The sequence below is a fragment of the Hirundo rustica genome, chromosome 6, assembly GCF_015227805.2.
Source record: "Hirundo rustica isolate bHirRus1 chromosome 6, bHirRus1.pri.v3, whole genome shotgun sequence".
Lineage (NCBI taxonomy): Eukaryota > Metazoa > Chordata > Aves > Passeriformes > Hirundinidae > Hirundo > Hirundo rustica.
The window spans coordinates 50,544,439-50,559,757 of NC_053455.1; the positions used below are offsets into that span (position 1 = coordinate 50,544,439).

Here is a 15,319-nt window from a genome sequence, read left to right on the forward strand (position 1 = left end):
GACTTCTGCTCAAATTTGTGTGAAAACTTAATTGGCCATGTTTCTCTGTGAGGGGGGATTTATTAATATTGCTGCTACCTTACAGTGTTTTGTAATTTTCTTCACATGATCCCATTCAATAAAGGTGTAGAGCTAAACGTGAGCTTTCTCTGAGTAGATGCAGAGCATCTGGTTTATACAAATGGTTTCCCACCAAAAAGGAAAACTTGGAACTGTAGATTTTTAATGCACAGATCTTGTGCGGTTGCAATGTTAAGAAGTTCTTGTTGTTATGAATGTGCATTATGAGTATATTGTACACAGTCCTGGTATGCAAATGTGTAGCATTCAGAGAAGTGAAATAATTCTGTGTTATTATTATCTTCGTAAATTGCATCTTAAGAGTTTGTTGAGGACTTTACGACGGCAGTTTTCTATAGTCACAGCTATACAGCACAAAATGTTTCTTTCATTATTAACAATAACTGAGCCAATGAAAATGCTTTTAAATATACACCAGACAAGCAGTTATCCAGCTCTTCCTTCTTACCATCCACAAACCATCTTTTAGCATCTTATAAATGAGCATGTAAAATAGCTTTGTAAACATCTGCTTTTCATTGTTAATTTTCAGGGAAAACTGGAGATTTAAATGCTTCTTTTGTAGCATTCCTTAATCCTATCAGAAAGGAGAGCTCTAGATGCTTCTCCTTTCTCACTGTGGATAGCTTCCGTAGGCTGGGGGCGCCTTTTTTTTTTTTTTTTTTTTAATATATATATATATCGATAGCTTTTATTTACTTACAAACAGTTCATTTCACATCTCAGTTTGAAAGGTCTTGCACATTCTAGTCTGTGTGGCAACTCAGTAAATTAAACAAAATATACTATGGAATTATTGATTGCTGTATAAAATGTGTTGAAAATCTAATTTTTTTTTCTCATTACAATCTGCTCAGTGTTTTCTTTCATATATAAACTATCAGGTCAGGTATCATATCATACATATGCAGTAAGAAAACAGAAGTATATGTTCATACATAACATAAAAATAATAAATAAAAAAATCACACTACAATACAATTATTTTTTTAGAAACATTGCCTTGATTTTGGTTAGCTTTTCTGTTCTAATAATCAAGTCATTAATGTCAGTTGAGTGTGTCTGGCTATGATTTACTTAAGGCAGCACTCATAACACACAGTAGCTGCATTATACAGGAAAAATAAATCTATTCATGTTACATTTCCTACCTTTAAAGCTTTTTTAAAAATCTTGTATTATGGTCTTGGATTTGTAACATTTGACTTTTTGCTTCTTGCACACACAAAAGGAACATTGATGATTTAAAACCATTGCATGTTTTATACTTCGTAGACAGGAATAATTTTTTTTACTTTTTTTTTTTTTTCCTTTTTCAAATCTGTTTCATTTGGGAAAATATATTTTTTTCACTTAGAGTTTGAATGTCTCCGTAGCTTTCGTCTTTTAATTTTGGTGTTTTGAAGTCAAAGTCTGCTTAACTAATTCCTCCAGCACAATCATTATTTTAGAATAATTTAGATTTCTCCCTGTTTTGTTAATTAAGTAATACCATTACCATTAATGTTTTTATTCCTGCTATTCAATATTTACTTCTAGAACTTCCTAAAAGAATTGTAACACGGAACTCAGCATCACTGCACGTAAAATTAATTGAAATGACATATTGTTGTAGTTTCTATGACAACCATATCATGATGCTGATGCTCTCAAAAATTTATAAACTACTATTTCAACTATGCTAATAGCACTCAGTAGAGCTAACATTTGTTTACTTAATATTCTTATTAGAATCAAATTTTCAATACTTCATTAAAAAAATATAGGGAAAAGGTGTATGTCAGTATTTTTTGTTTGTCTGATATTGGTTTTCTCTGAAGGAATTCTGGCTTTCTATGAGAACCTTTTTAAAATCTAACTCTGCTACATTATGTTGATGAAAGGCTTATTCACTAAAAACAAAGGGAATGTATATCATCACTCACAAACTTTTAAACACGACATTCCAAAGTAACTCTTACAGTGCAATCCACGGCAAAAAGCAGTGTTGTTTTGCTAAGCGGAATATTTAAAGCCAGGTTATTGCTATTTCTATTGTCCTAGATGCTAAACCTCAAATGCTTGTGACATGAGAGTACTGATTTGCTGGCATGACTTACATAAATAAAATCACAAGCTTAAGCATCTTCATGACTAGGCACAGAGTTATAAACCCCCTAAAAATATTTGCTTATATTACTGCCTAGTTTTATTGTAAATGTGAAAAGTGAAAAGGCTTTGCCTGGTAACTTGATTTTTTTTTCCATATTAAATACATACCTTTAGTATAATCACGTTATTCCATCAATCTAAAGGCTTTTAGAAGTTAGCTGATTTTAACAGTTTGACAGGGAACTCTATTACTCAGGCAACACTCACATTGGAATCAATGGGTGTTTTACTTGAGTAAAAAATTTAGGACCAATGTAAGATGCCTTTTCCAAGTTACTTCATAATAATATAGATTGCAATGACTTAAAAAATAGTGAGCTTTGCTCTCTAAACATAGTAATTTTATTCATTTTAACTTGTACTTATTGAAGAAATGTGTATTCTTACTCAAAATGTGTGATTCTCATGTATAAGACTTATTGATCATTGATCCAAATAGGAAATAAAACACCTTGATCTTTCAGTCATTTGTCTTAGGAAGATTCTGAAATAGTCAAACCACATTTGCTTCACTTCAGTCTTAAATCTGATATTACACTGGAAAAACGTTTCATATAATTGAATGTTTGAATACATTGAGATCACATCGCATTTCAGTTTTACCAGTATGAATGCTTTCAGCAGTTTCTGCCCAACATTCCCAGTTTACTAAGCTATATTTAAACATGTTTTGAAAGATTTATACAGTGATTTGCTTCTTAGTCAACTTGGTTGCAAGAAGTTTTTGGGTAAGAAAATGTGAAGCGCTTGAAGAGGAGGGAGGACATGGTGTGGGGTATGCCATGATATTTACAAGCTCCAAATAAAATTGGACAGCTTGAAACAACTCCCTACCCCAAAATATCTTTGTAGACATTTTAACCTCTTGTCTTGGTATTTTCTAAACTATTAATCCTTTGCAGCGTCATCATTTTGAGTCTCTTTATAAGAAGCATGTACTTCACATGCACTGGACTTGAGCTTCTGGATGAAACAACTGGCAGTGATACGAGCCTACAAAATTAGGCCATATTGTCACAAATCCAAAAGAATATCTTGAAACCAATGCAATTTATAAGTGCACAGTGGTAGTAATATGAAATACAAAATTGTTGCCCTATCTTGAGGATTCCTTTTATTTCTGTAAATGTGGTATGCACAAGTGACTAAGTGGTAAAGCATTTATTTGCAGTGTGGGCCAGTCTCCAGGTCAAAGACAACTTTTTTTATTTATTCTAACCTTCAGGGTTGTGGTTGTTTTTTGATATTTTCCCTTGGTTTTATTTGGGTCTTTTTGTTTGTTTGTTTGGATTTTTTTTTTTTTTTTTTTTACTCAGTATATGTTTGTAGCACAATAGTTCAGTCAGGGTCTTTGAAAATTGTGCTTTGCTTGTGGGGTTATTTTTTATTTGAGGGGGGTGGGTATGAAACAAAAACTGATGGGATAATTGCAGTGTTACAATAGAAAGCCCATACATGCTCTGTTGAATTCCAGCATGTGCTGTCAGAATGGGACATAGCCAGTGAGAAAATAAAAGCATGGTGGCATGCTGAATAGGGGTTTGCAGGCATCATGCTTTAGCAAGGGCTTGTCTGCCACTGAGATTCTAGGGGAAGACACTCAGCAACTTCCATGTTTACACTACTAACCTAGAGCTTAGTCTAAGATGGAATATAAAATAGAGTTGCTGTGGGGCTGTAAGGGGATTCTATAGCATGAGTCCCCTCCCAGCCCCTCGAATGTGTGTGGGGTTATAGCTCTACCTGACACAGACCCTCTTGTCCCCGCTCATTCCTGCGACAAGCTCTGGTATTCCCAGCTGAAGCTGGAAAAATTGGTGTAGTATGTGAGGCTACACAGGTGCATGCTCAAGGAAGAGATGCCTTTGTATTGACTGTGATGATTGCTTTAAACATCTCTGCCATGGCTTTGGGTTGCTTCTGAAAAAGTACATTTAAAATCACTGTGAATGTTGAGCTGTGTTTTTGTATGTTAGCTGTGTTTTATGGTCATCCTGTTCTACAGAGATGGGAGCTGAAAAACAGGCAAATCCAGTCTTTAGGTGAAATTCCCAGATTAGGAGCAGCAGATGCATTTCAGTAGAAATATCTGCACCTTCCATTGTCACGCTAATGGTTTTCTGCTTTTACTCCACGCATGAAAAGCATCAGGTATCCAATCTTAAAGACCTAATCACAGCTTAATCTAATTGCTAATTTTTGGAGCTTGTTACTAGAGTTCTCATGGTACATGTGTGGAGCTTACTGTGCCAGTGCAACTAGTAGGTAGGAGTTAAGAGGACTTCCACCTTGCCAGTGCTTTTCTGGATGCCAGGATGTCCTGACATGATGGATGCTTTCCAGTAACTGGGATGCTTTCCACCAGCTGCTAAAAGTCTCCTGAGAGGAACTCCCTTCTGGGTTAAAGAGGTAAGTGATGTGCTGTGAGAGGTAAGTGATGTGCTGTGCCCCTATATAAAAAGATCTGTCTCCTGCAGTAGATCCCTTTCCATAGCTGTGTGCTTTTTTGTGCTTGAAGCATGTCTAAGAAAGTCATTGTGCTGGGCCTTGTCCACAGCTTTTAGCAGTGTCACCCCAGGTACTGTCCATGAGTGCTGACAGCACTTCCTTTTTATTTTTATTTTTTTCTATTCCCTTCCATTAATATAAATACAACCAAAGCCTCTAACTTGAAATCAACTAAAAGACTGGAGAGGGAAAATCTTCTAGGAAAGCCTGGGCAGTGTAACTGGCCTGATTTTGGCCCGGGAAGGGGGCGGAAAGAGGATGGACAGAGGAGCCAGCAGTGCTCCCTGGCAGACGCTACGAGGGGACGCTGCCTTCCAGCAGGGGGTTCGGAGGGGATTTACAGGGAGCGGTGCCGGCGGGAGGAGCGGGCCGGGATGTGCTCTGCCCTGCTCACCCCAGTCCTCTGGGGAGCGCCCAGCGACGGCGAGACAGGCAAAGGAGGGAGAAAGTATCGGGGCAGGGGGTTAAGGAAAACACCGGTGTGACGCTTTAGCTTTGTGTATTCCCATCATCCTCAATCTTCCTTAAATTCTCCCCGTCTTTCTCCGGCCCGTGTGAGCGGGCGGGAGGCAGTAGCATGCACTGTCCCGGAGTCCTGGGCGCTGCGGACCGCCCGCGGCGGAGCCCGATCCCCCGTCCGCCCTGCGCGGGGTCCCCGCGGCAGCGGCACTTTCGGCCGCCCCGGGAGCGCGGCGGGCTCTCGGTGCGGGGCCCGCGGCCGCCTCACGGTGGCGCGGTAAGCACATGGACGGGCCCGGGCACGGGCGGCCGGGAGCGCGCTCCGCTCCGCCTGCGCTGGAATAACAGCGCCGGTAATGTCTCCGGGAAATCAAACCGCTGCTACAGCGGCACAGGGACGGGAGGTGCGCGATGCTCCGCGCCGGCGGAAGGCGTTTCAGCTTCCCCGGTCGGCGCAGAGCCCGGCGACGTCGGAGCGAGCGTCTGCGGCATCTGAAGAGCGCGGTCTCACCTGGGGTTAGTTTCCCCCTCCCCCTCTCCGTCTCACTCCTCCCCCAGCCCCCCACGAGAAGTTTGCGAAGAGCGTGATGGAGAGTGTAAAGCAGCAGATGCCGATGTTAAGTTCCGGCTCGGTTCGGGCACAAGGAGCTGAGCCGCAGCCCCGAGCCGCCGCCTTCGTTAGCCCAGCAGCGCGCCCCTGGTACGCGGGGTACCCGCGGGGGGACAAACACGATGTAGAGTCATCTTACCTGCGAGCCGAGGGAGCAGCCTGCGAGGCAGGAGCAGGAGCAGGAGCAGCGCGTCTCCTGCCTCCCGCCCCGGCCGGTCCGTCACCGCGCTCCGGCAGCGCCGCCGCACCCGCCCCGCCGGGCTCCGCTCCCGCCGGGCTCCCCCCGCCCCCGGCGGACAGTCCCCCGCCTCAGCCCCGCACACATCCGCGAGTCAGGGGCACCGTTCCGAGGCAATCCTTGCCGGTGCAAATCCCCCGAGGCTTCTCTCCGCCAGAGCGTGGAACAAAATTGCCGGTTCCCCTGAGTTTTTTGTCAGGCTGTGCTGGCGCTCGGGAGCAGGTAAGGCGGCTGCTGGCTGCCAGCGATCCCCGCTGCACTTGCAGCGAGCAGCAGGAGCCGGTGGAAGTGGGAGTGTGGTCTGCTCTTCATTAGGGAGGGGGGAACGGACCCTGGAGGTGATGCAGTGAAACACTTCTACTCCCCTGCATTGTGTTTGTCACAGACCACGGGCGCTCTCCTTTTATAACATTCACTTCAAGCGTTCTCAAACCCAACCGGAATAAGTTCTGATCCTCCCCTTTAGTTTGCACTGGGGTTGTCAAAATATTAAATAAATGAAACTTTATTTGACCGTGGAGTTTACAGACCCTGGGATCCCTGCGCGCTCTGGCCTTATTCTAATTCTATAGCGGTAATTACCCTTCGTTTCTTTAAGTGCAATGGATTTATTGCCTTAGAGACTATGCACACTTTGATTGAATTATTCATTTTTTTTTTTTTTTTTTTTTCTTTGGTGTAGACTGCATCTGGGGACTGATGTGACGTGTAGATTTTTTTTTCAGGAACAAAGGGAATGTGGAAATGAAAGAGAGAGGGAGAGAGAGGCTGGCAGATGTGATGAGATGCGGTGAAGGTGTATCCAGCTTGGCACTCCCACTCCTCTCTTCTCCTCTCATTGCAGCCCTGGGTGACTCTCAGGCTAACACAAACAGCTTTTCTTCCGCAGCCTGCCCTCTGTCACTGTAAGTACAACAGCCTTCTCTTATCAGCATGCAAATTCCAGCCACTCACTACCTTAGCCTGGTGTTTGCACTTTAGATTTACAGAGGGGACCTTTAAAATGAACTTTCCGAGACAGGAAGGGGTTTTCATGTCGAACTTGCTTTTATTTTCTTTGTAAAAGTTTATGTGGTTTTTCCAGTTCTCTCTTCTTCCCCCCCCCCCCCCTTTTTTTTTTTTTTTTTTTTTTTTTTTTTTTTTTTTAACGGCGGGGGCGTGGAGCGGGGAGATTGTTGCTGCGGCTTTTTCCTTTGCTATCAAGATGATGCACAGTTTAAAATGAAATTAAAATCTCCTTGATCCTCTTTCTGCCAAGACAATACATTTTGTTGGCAGATGACGCTGTAAGGAATTCAGAGTTTTTGTTTTCAGGCGGATCTTTAGCTCTGAGTGTTATAAAATTCAAACGTCGCCTAATTTTGGAGAAATTCGCCAGAGGTTCTTGTTCTAGGAGAACTCGTATCAGCTGATGGGTTTGCTTTTGAAGAAACGTACAGCAATTTGCTTCTATCTAGTCTTAACAAAACTTTTCCCCAATCGGATTATCAGGCTTTAACTTATTTTCCTTTAGCTTTCTCTCAGATGTTGTTGATTATTTCGCAAAAGTTTCTCTGAACATCTATAACAAGCCTTCATTGTCGGACAGTGTCCGCACAGGGAATTTATAAACATGCCTCTTAAGTGTTCGGCATTAACTGGGGTGAGAAGGCAGCTTAGAAGTGGGTGAATGGCTTTTAAAGTGAAATTTCTTGCCCTTTGAATCCAAAACTTCTGGGACTGTTTCGCCAACTCTCCAGGAGTTGCAGGTTTACTGCTCAGGTTAAAGATGCGGTACCTACGACTTAGCACACATACAGGTTGCCTCGCTTGTTGAATACTGCTTTACTTTAACGCATTTAGTGAGACACACGGCGCAAAAAGCCGTGACAGCTGTGCACAGGTAAGTGCCCTGACGTGATGTGAGCGCCTGCGGTCTCTTCCCTGTGCAGGGAGCCCCAGCAGGTCAGCATCCCTCCTCAACATCTGCCTGCCTTTAGCCTTCCTGCAGCCAAAGCAAGGGCAGCAATTCCAAACGCGGTTTCTACACGTGGGGTAACACTCCAAGTGAAAGCGTTTTCTTTTTTCTCGGGACGTGTATAGGGTTCCTCACGGCGGGTGTTCACTTATGCAAACAAAGAGGGAATCACAATTATCCCCGTGCAGCGCGCACACACACACACACGCACATTTGCATACAATGCCCAAGGAATCCTCTTTCCCTGCCGCCGAGAAGTTGCCGCTCTCCGGCACTGTGAGTTACATCTGTAAACTTAATTGATCACACAGGAGAAGCAACAAGCTGGAGAGCGTTCCTTGCGCTCCACATGGGAGCGTGGCCGCATCCCTGCCGTGTCCTGCCCGAACCCAGTGTCATTCTCCGCACCGGAATTTCGGGAGTACAGCGGGATGCTCGCCCGATTTGGAGCTAGGTGGGCGGTTAGATTTATCTGATGCTTTAATTATCTCTTGTCCCATTCTCTCTTCGTATTTAATAAGGCGCACATTTGAGGAGTGCTTGGGTTGTTTTTTCCTTTCTGTTTCTTGGAAGAAAAAACTTCCAGTAACAAATTACTAGAGTTGCAGGCTGAGGCAGACTATTCCTCCTTGTATTCTGATTTACGTTGATTTTTTTTTTTTTTTTTTTACATAGCTCATTTTAATTTTTTTATTTTATTTTATTTTTTTTTTAAATCTTTTGCGCGCCAAAGCTACACAAGGTATGTCCTTTACTTGCAGCAGGTTTAAATGTGTTACAAGGAAAGCCTTAGTGACCAATCACGGGAATTCTTATAATTAAAGATTAAAAAGGACAGAGCAGTATCCCGAAAGGCAGCTATTTACTGCTGTTAATTCCATACACAGGGTAACTGCGGCAAGGTGAATACTTTGAATTAGGCGAATGCAGGTGAATACAAATTCAGTATTTACAATCACGCAATTCCCCCTCATCTCTGAATTTCACCTTTTTAGTCTCTTTTATAAGAATTTAAAGAATGCATGGAAATTAGCTACTATGCCCTCATCCAGCTAATTTGATGATAAAGCTTTACTAGATAATTACAAAGTTCTATTTCAAGGTGCTTGCTACTTGCCGGATAGGACTTGGTTACTCCTTTCATTGTAGTGGAATTGCCAAAAATATTGTAAAAATCAGGTCCACTATTCCAGGAGGTTCTGACTTACAACTCCTTTTCCCTGAACTCGGCTTGAGAGGGGCAATAGCACCTCGGATAGCAAAGGCAGAGGATGCAGCATGCATGACACCAGCAGTGTGTCTAGTTTTACAGCTTGTTAACAAAATGAATCAGAGCCAGGTCATATCTGTCCTGTGCCATCGCGTTAATGCTCAATTTTCATCACATCCTGCTGAAGCCAGGTTCATTCGCAGAGGGGCTGAGTGTGCTTCTGGGTCTAACCTAGTGTGTAAATTTCTACTTGAGAGAAAAGGAAAGAGAAATCAGGCTCTCTCCTCGTCTTTTTGGCCTCTATAAGTTATGAAGCTATTTTAAAATTAAAAGTTTGTCTGTTACTAACTGTTCCAGGCGCCTTCTGGAAAATGGGGAGAAAGTGCCAAAAATACAGAGATGAATCAACAACTTCTCTCTCTCTCTCTCTCATTTTGTGGGCTTTGGGTTGCTTTCCGCACTCCCATCTTAACAACAGTTTAGCCTAGGTGTGAATAATATCAAAAGAGGGAGACGTTCGCTGTGCAGCGCTGTTTGCCCACCTGAACTGCGGCCCCTGACAGTTTGAAAGACTCTTTTATGTTTACCTTTGGAATGCAAAAATACAGCAGGGAGACTTTCTTGGGTTTTGCAGCACTCTGCCACTGGTTGATTTTTCTCCTCAGCTCCTTATAGTTTTCCCTTCTTTCTCCCAGATCCCCCCCTCACCCTCCCCATCCCCAATTAGCACTTCCAAGAGAGCGTGAGTTCCTAAATTGGTATTCAAGCTGATATTCCAGTCCTTATCTGTTGCCTTTTGGTAGGCAGAGAGAGGGATATTTATATATTGCCGCTGCTAAAATTTCTCGTCGTCGCCACGAGAATCCCAACTTCAGCTCGAGTCCGTCCTAAATCAGTTTTTCCTCTCCGGCCATAACCTTTTCACTGCACTCACTTCTCACCTTTCTGCTGAATCCATCACTAAATAGTTTGTGGACTCTGAGTGCCTTCTCTCCCCTTCCTCTCCCCTGGGTCCCTGTAGCTGGACTCCCATCTCTGGTGTAATTTATACTTTCCATTTCATCTCCCCCCACTTTTTTTTTTTTCTTTAATTTTTTATTATTTTTTTCCCCCTCCCGGCTGTGCTTTGGGATCGGGCTCTTCAGAAACCCATTTATCAGCTGTCACTAAGCGCTTGCTGAGTGCTTCCCTCTCGTCGCCCCGTTCCCTCCCCACGCCGCCAGCCCTTCCCTCCTCCTGCACATCGTCTTTCTCCAGCCTTTTTTTTTTTTTTTAATTTTTTTTTTTTTTCCTTCCCCTTGTAATTTTATTTTTCTGGCGTGTCCCGCGAGCCGGCGGGACTCTCCCGGCGCGTGTGTCCCCAGGCAGCGCGGCGGGCGGAGGGAGGGCGGAGGGCGGGCCGGCCCCGTGTGGCACGGCCCCCCCCGCGCCGCCCCGGCCCCGCGAACCGGCTCCCCCGGGACCCCCCCGCTCCCCCTCCTCCTTTTCCGGCCCCCGCCCCGCCCTCGCACCCCCTCCCCGGTAACTTTCTAGTACCTTTCCTCACCACTCCGGGCAATCAGTGGTCATTAGCGGGAGCAGAGCGGTGTAGGGTTTCATGTGTCTAATGGCCCTGTGAGTGGTGATAGCTGCGCGGGGATGAGGCTGGCAGCCCGCGCCGATTTCACTTTCTGTTTTGTGCTCACTTTCTCCGCAGTTGTTGCTCTCCCCGCTCGCTCCCAGCCTCTCTCTCTTTCTCTCTCTCTCTCCCTCCCTTCCCCTCTCCCTCCTCTCTCTCCCTGTGTTGTCTCATCTTGCCTGTGCTGTCTGGGCGGGGGAGCCCTGCCTCCTTTTGCCTTCCTCAGATCAATGCCCTGGCCACTCACTTTCTGATGTTGCACGACGGGAAATGCTTTGAATACTTACGACATGGCCGCTCACATTGATTGCCAAGATTGACAGCAGTAACCATCGCCTTCACTTGTTTCAGGAGGGGAAAAAAAAAAAAAAAATGAACCTGATTGTAACCAAATCTCCAGGCAACCCATCCGCAAACTTCTAACGATCGGGATCCTGCACATCCATGGCCCGGAGAAACACCAGCAGACTCTAGTTATTTTATTTTATTTTGTTATTTTATTTTATTTTGCCGAATTATTACCCATTTATTCTCCTCCCCTCCCTCCTCCGCCTTCACCCCCTTCCCTTTTTCTCTCTCTCTCTCTCTTTTTTTTTTTTTTTTTTTTTTTTTTTTTTTTTTTAATGAAAATTACCGAAGCGCGTTGCAAAAAAAAAAAAAAAAAGGAGGCTCTCCCAGTGCTTTGTGCCACACTGGATCCCGAGGAGGTAACCAGGAAAACCAGCCCTATTGTGTTGTATACCTGTTGTTTGCTGTGGTGTGTAGTGCTGCGTGGCTTGGTGGCGGTGGCGGTGGTTTAATGGGCTTTCGCTGGATTTATGTCGCTTTGCAGGAGAGAATTCGGTTCCCCCTGCGCTGTCTTTAATGGGTTATTAGTTGCAATTGAGTGAAGCAGCAGCGTCCGGAGATAGAACTGTTGTTTAGCTTTTAACATTGCTGAATTCACCCCTTCCTCCGCCTCCCCCTGCACGATTATTTACTTTTATATCACGAGTATCACGAGTTGGGTTTTTTTGTTTGTTTGGGTTTTTTTTTTGTTTTTTTTTTTTTTTTTTGGTGTGTGTGTGTGCGTGTGTGTGTGCGTGTGTGTGTGTGTTTTTCCTTCTCTTTAGGGAAAAGTAGTTATAATCTCGTCCCCGTGCGAGTTTCCGGGGCTGTTTGAATCCCGAGGTTTCCGAGACGTTAAGGCACCCCAGTACCTTGAAATCACAACACTTTCTCATCCTTCCCGAGTAGAGTTTATTTTAAAATGTAGTGACAGATCAGCGTTGTATTTTAAGATCACCCACGGCAGGCGAACACATGGTGCGGGAAGATATTGTACGTAAGGAACTAACACGAGAGGGAGAAAGAGAGAAAGAGAGGAAAAATAAAATCCGAAATAAATCTTTGAGAGCGGAGCGCCGCTGTCATTGCTCCGAAGTGCTCGCGTGGGTTTCTCCTGGCGGATAACCCCGAGAGACGCGGGATGGAGGAAGGCGAAGGGAGTTTAGCGGTGCTTGTGTGTTCTGCGCTAAGTTTGAGGTGGGTGAGCGCTTTGAAGTTGGCCGGGGACGGCTGCGGGGAGCACACAAAGCTGCGGGAGCGGCGGCGACCGTGCCGCGCTCGGCCACGGCGCGGCGCTGTCCCGAGGAGCCGCCGCCGCCGCCTTATCTCCCAGCAGAGCCTTTGGATAAAGTTATACCGAAAACTTTAAAATCGATATCGCGCCCTAATTCGTGATACACAGGGAGTGGGGAAGGAGGCAGTCCATCATCAGAGAGCTCTGTTTACACCCGGGGAAGGGGCGATGCGTGCCGCTTTGTGGCAACAGTCGACTTGGGATTTCTTGCTGCCTTAGCTCTTTGCCGGAGGTCATGCAAATCGACCTTAAAAGAATGCATAAGCCATAAATTAAAATAAACCCTTAGCCAGAGGCTGATCCATAAGTAGACAATACCTAACCTGGACAAAACGGCTTCCTTTGCGAGCTGAAAAAAAGAATAGTGCCTAAACTAAATGCAAAGTAAGTTTTCAGGAAGTATTTCACTTACTATTATTACTGTTATTTTTCTTTTAAAATAAAATAGTGGCAGTTGCAACAAGCTAGCGCGGCTGTTTACAGGCGGTGCTGCAGGATACGAGCGAGGCAAGGTGTGTCTTGCGGAGAGCTTGTTCTTTTCCTGGGTTTCACTACCTTAGAAGCTTTTTATTTTTTTTTTTTTTATTTTTTTTTTAATTGGGAATAAGAAGCCTCGTTTACCGTACAAGCAATCTGATGTTTTATCTCGGATAACGCTGAAGAGTTTATGGCCAAATCTGGGTTGCCTGCAACTGTCACATGCGCGCACACAAGCTGCGTCTGTATATAATAGTCTCGGGGCTTGTTTTTTTTTCCCGCAGTTTTTGACAATTGTTCCATTCATGATCCTGAAAGGAATCATCAGTGGGAGCTAATGAGTGTGCCTCTGCGGCTTGCCCTGCTCCGGGGAGGAGCGGTCACCGGCGCTGCCCGCTCGTGTAATGCATGCACGCGTGTACCGGCGGCGGGGTCGCGGCTGGGTGTCGGTCGGGGAGAGGGAGAGCAGATAGGCGTGATGCGAGCAGGTACCTGCAGGCGTGCAGCGCCAGCCCAGCCGCCAGAGAGTGTCCCCGGACCGGCACCCCCGGCCGCGGCCCGAGCCGTGCGGCCAGGGACCCGAGGTCACTCGCAGGCACCCCTCCTGTCCAGCCCAGCGCTGTCTCCGCTTCCTGCGGGCCGTCTCACCGTGGGGCTTGCTGCGGTTTTGTTATTTGTGAAAGGACGGGAAGGAGTGAAAGTGGCATCGTGAAAGGACAATTAGTGTTGTGTCTGAATGGCCGGGGTGGGGGGAAGGGGGGCCGCAGGGAAAGGCAGCCCGGTGGGAGCCTGGGGACGGCAGATTACTGCTGTCCTAGGGGTGTTTCCCAAAAACAGAGAGGTGAAACTTTCTGTGATAAAGTAATATATCTTCGCCTGCTGTTTGTAGATAAGGTATATGTTTATTAAGCAAATTTAAATAGCTCTCGGCACCCGACCCAGCACTTTATTCCTACTGCTTTCTTTTACCCTCATCTTAATATTTTTTGTCATTTCCATCTTCAGTGCTGATCGTGAGGACAGGATAACTGTTCTATCCAGTCCTCAAACTGTTTGAAGTCCAAAAATTAACGAATTTCCCTTTCTGTATTCGTGTAATGGAGCAATTTTGAAACCTGTTTTGAGACTTCGACTTGACTTGACTTGTTTTATTGACGTGCTTGTGCCCACTCATTTAATTAAGCCATTATAATACCATAAAGTAAATAATAAGAATGAATGTGAGATATGTGCATGTAGCCTGCCATTATATACAAATATTTCCCTGGAAAAGACCCTTTAAAAAACTTTTTTTCAGCACCCCATGATTCTTTGGCAAGATCTTATTGCAGGTTTTTGTTCTGAGCCAGGATATTTTGTGGGTTTTTGTGATCATGACATTACATGCACACTACGGTTGGAATATAAACAGCGAGCGTACCTAGCAGCTCATTCTATAAAACTAAGGAATAATTATTTATAGTGAGTACATTTAAAAGAAAATAATGAGGTCATCTGGAGTATGTTGCAGTTTGAAGTAGCTCGACACCTGGCAGAAACTACATATGCGTTTTCTTCAGACTCTGCACTATCCATAACTTTTCCTTATAATACATTCTTGTGTTAAGTGAGAAAGGCTGTTTGTAAAACAATCCCCTGGCTGGTTCCAGTGTTGGGTGAAGCTGATCCTGTAATGGCATTTTGTTTTGAACAGTTGCTGTAGTTGAAGTTCCCTCATAAGGTAAGGTGGCACTGGGTCTGAAAGGAGGTCCAAATGCCACATTTATAATTAGACTGCCAATTCAGCACATTGTATCTATTGCTATACAGGGATATACTGCTGTGTCTGGTCTCTCAATAGACTGTATTCAGAATTAGCCAATTCAACTGCTTAAACTTTGGAGTCAAATTTAGAATAGGCAATGAGAGAAGGAAAGAAAGAAAACAATAATGCTTTCTTTTTTTCCCTCAGCTAGCTATTAAAAGCCAAAGAATATACGGAAACCAACCCAGGCACTGCTCTTGGAAGCCCTGTACCGAGCGCAGCCTGGCCAGCCTCGCCTGCAAAACCATTTTGAAGCGCGCTTCTCCGGGGGGAGGGGAAGGTGAGCCCTGGGCATCGCTCCCAGCGCCGCTCTCCAGGCCGCTTCCCGGGCCGCGCCGGGCGCCCGCAGCCGGGGGAGGGGGCGCGGGGCCGGGGCCGGGGCCGGGGCCGGGGCCAGGCCCGGCGGGGCAGCCCAGCCTGGCCCGGCCCGGCCCTGTCCCGGGACCCCGGGCTGCAGCGCCCAGCCCCACAGCCATCCCCGGGGGCGGGCCGGCCCCCGCAGCCCCCGGTCTCCGCGCCCCCTCAGGGCTCCGGCCGCCGGCGTGTGCCCGCCTTGTCCCGGCTGGCGGCTCCCGGGCCCTTCCC

General features: G+C 45.5%; 1 protein-coding gene and 1 long non-coding RNA gene across 5 annotated transcripts in view; one reads left to right on the forward strand and one right to left on the reverse strand.

Annotated features, from left to right (window-relative positions):
* Positions 1-7,289: 7,289 nt before the first annotated feature.
* LOC120754383 (uncharacterized) lies at positions 7,290-11,636 on the reverse strand. Its single transcript, XR_005701413.1, has 3 exons — positions 11,575-11,636; positions 11,120-11,173; positions 7,290-8,151 (listed from the first exon to the last, which is right to left on the reverse strand). It is a non-coding gene; the product is annotated as an uncharacterized LOC120754383 (long non-coding RNA).
* A 1,057-nt stretch (positions 11,637-12,693) lies between these two features.
* The window catches only part of SOX6 (SRY-box transcription factor 6), a 363,778-nt gene continuing 361,152 nt past the window's right edge, over positions 12,694-15,319 (forward strand). For all 4 annotated transcript variants that reach the window (XM_058421042.1, XM_058421046.1, XM_058421045.1 and 1 more), the window contains exon 1: positions 12,694-12,837. The gene's annotated coding sequence lies outside the window, so the exon portion shown is untranslated. The remainder of the gene's footprint in view (positions 12,838-15,319) is intronic.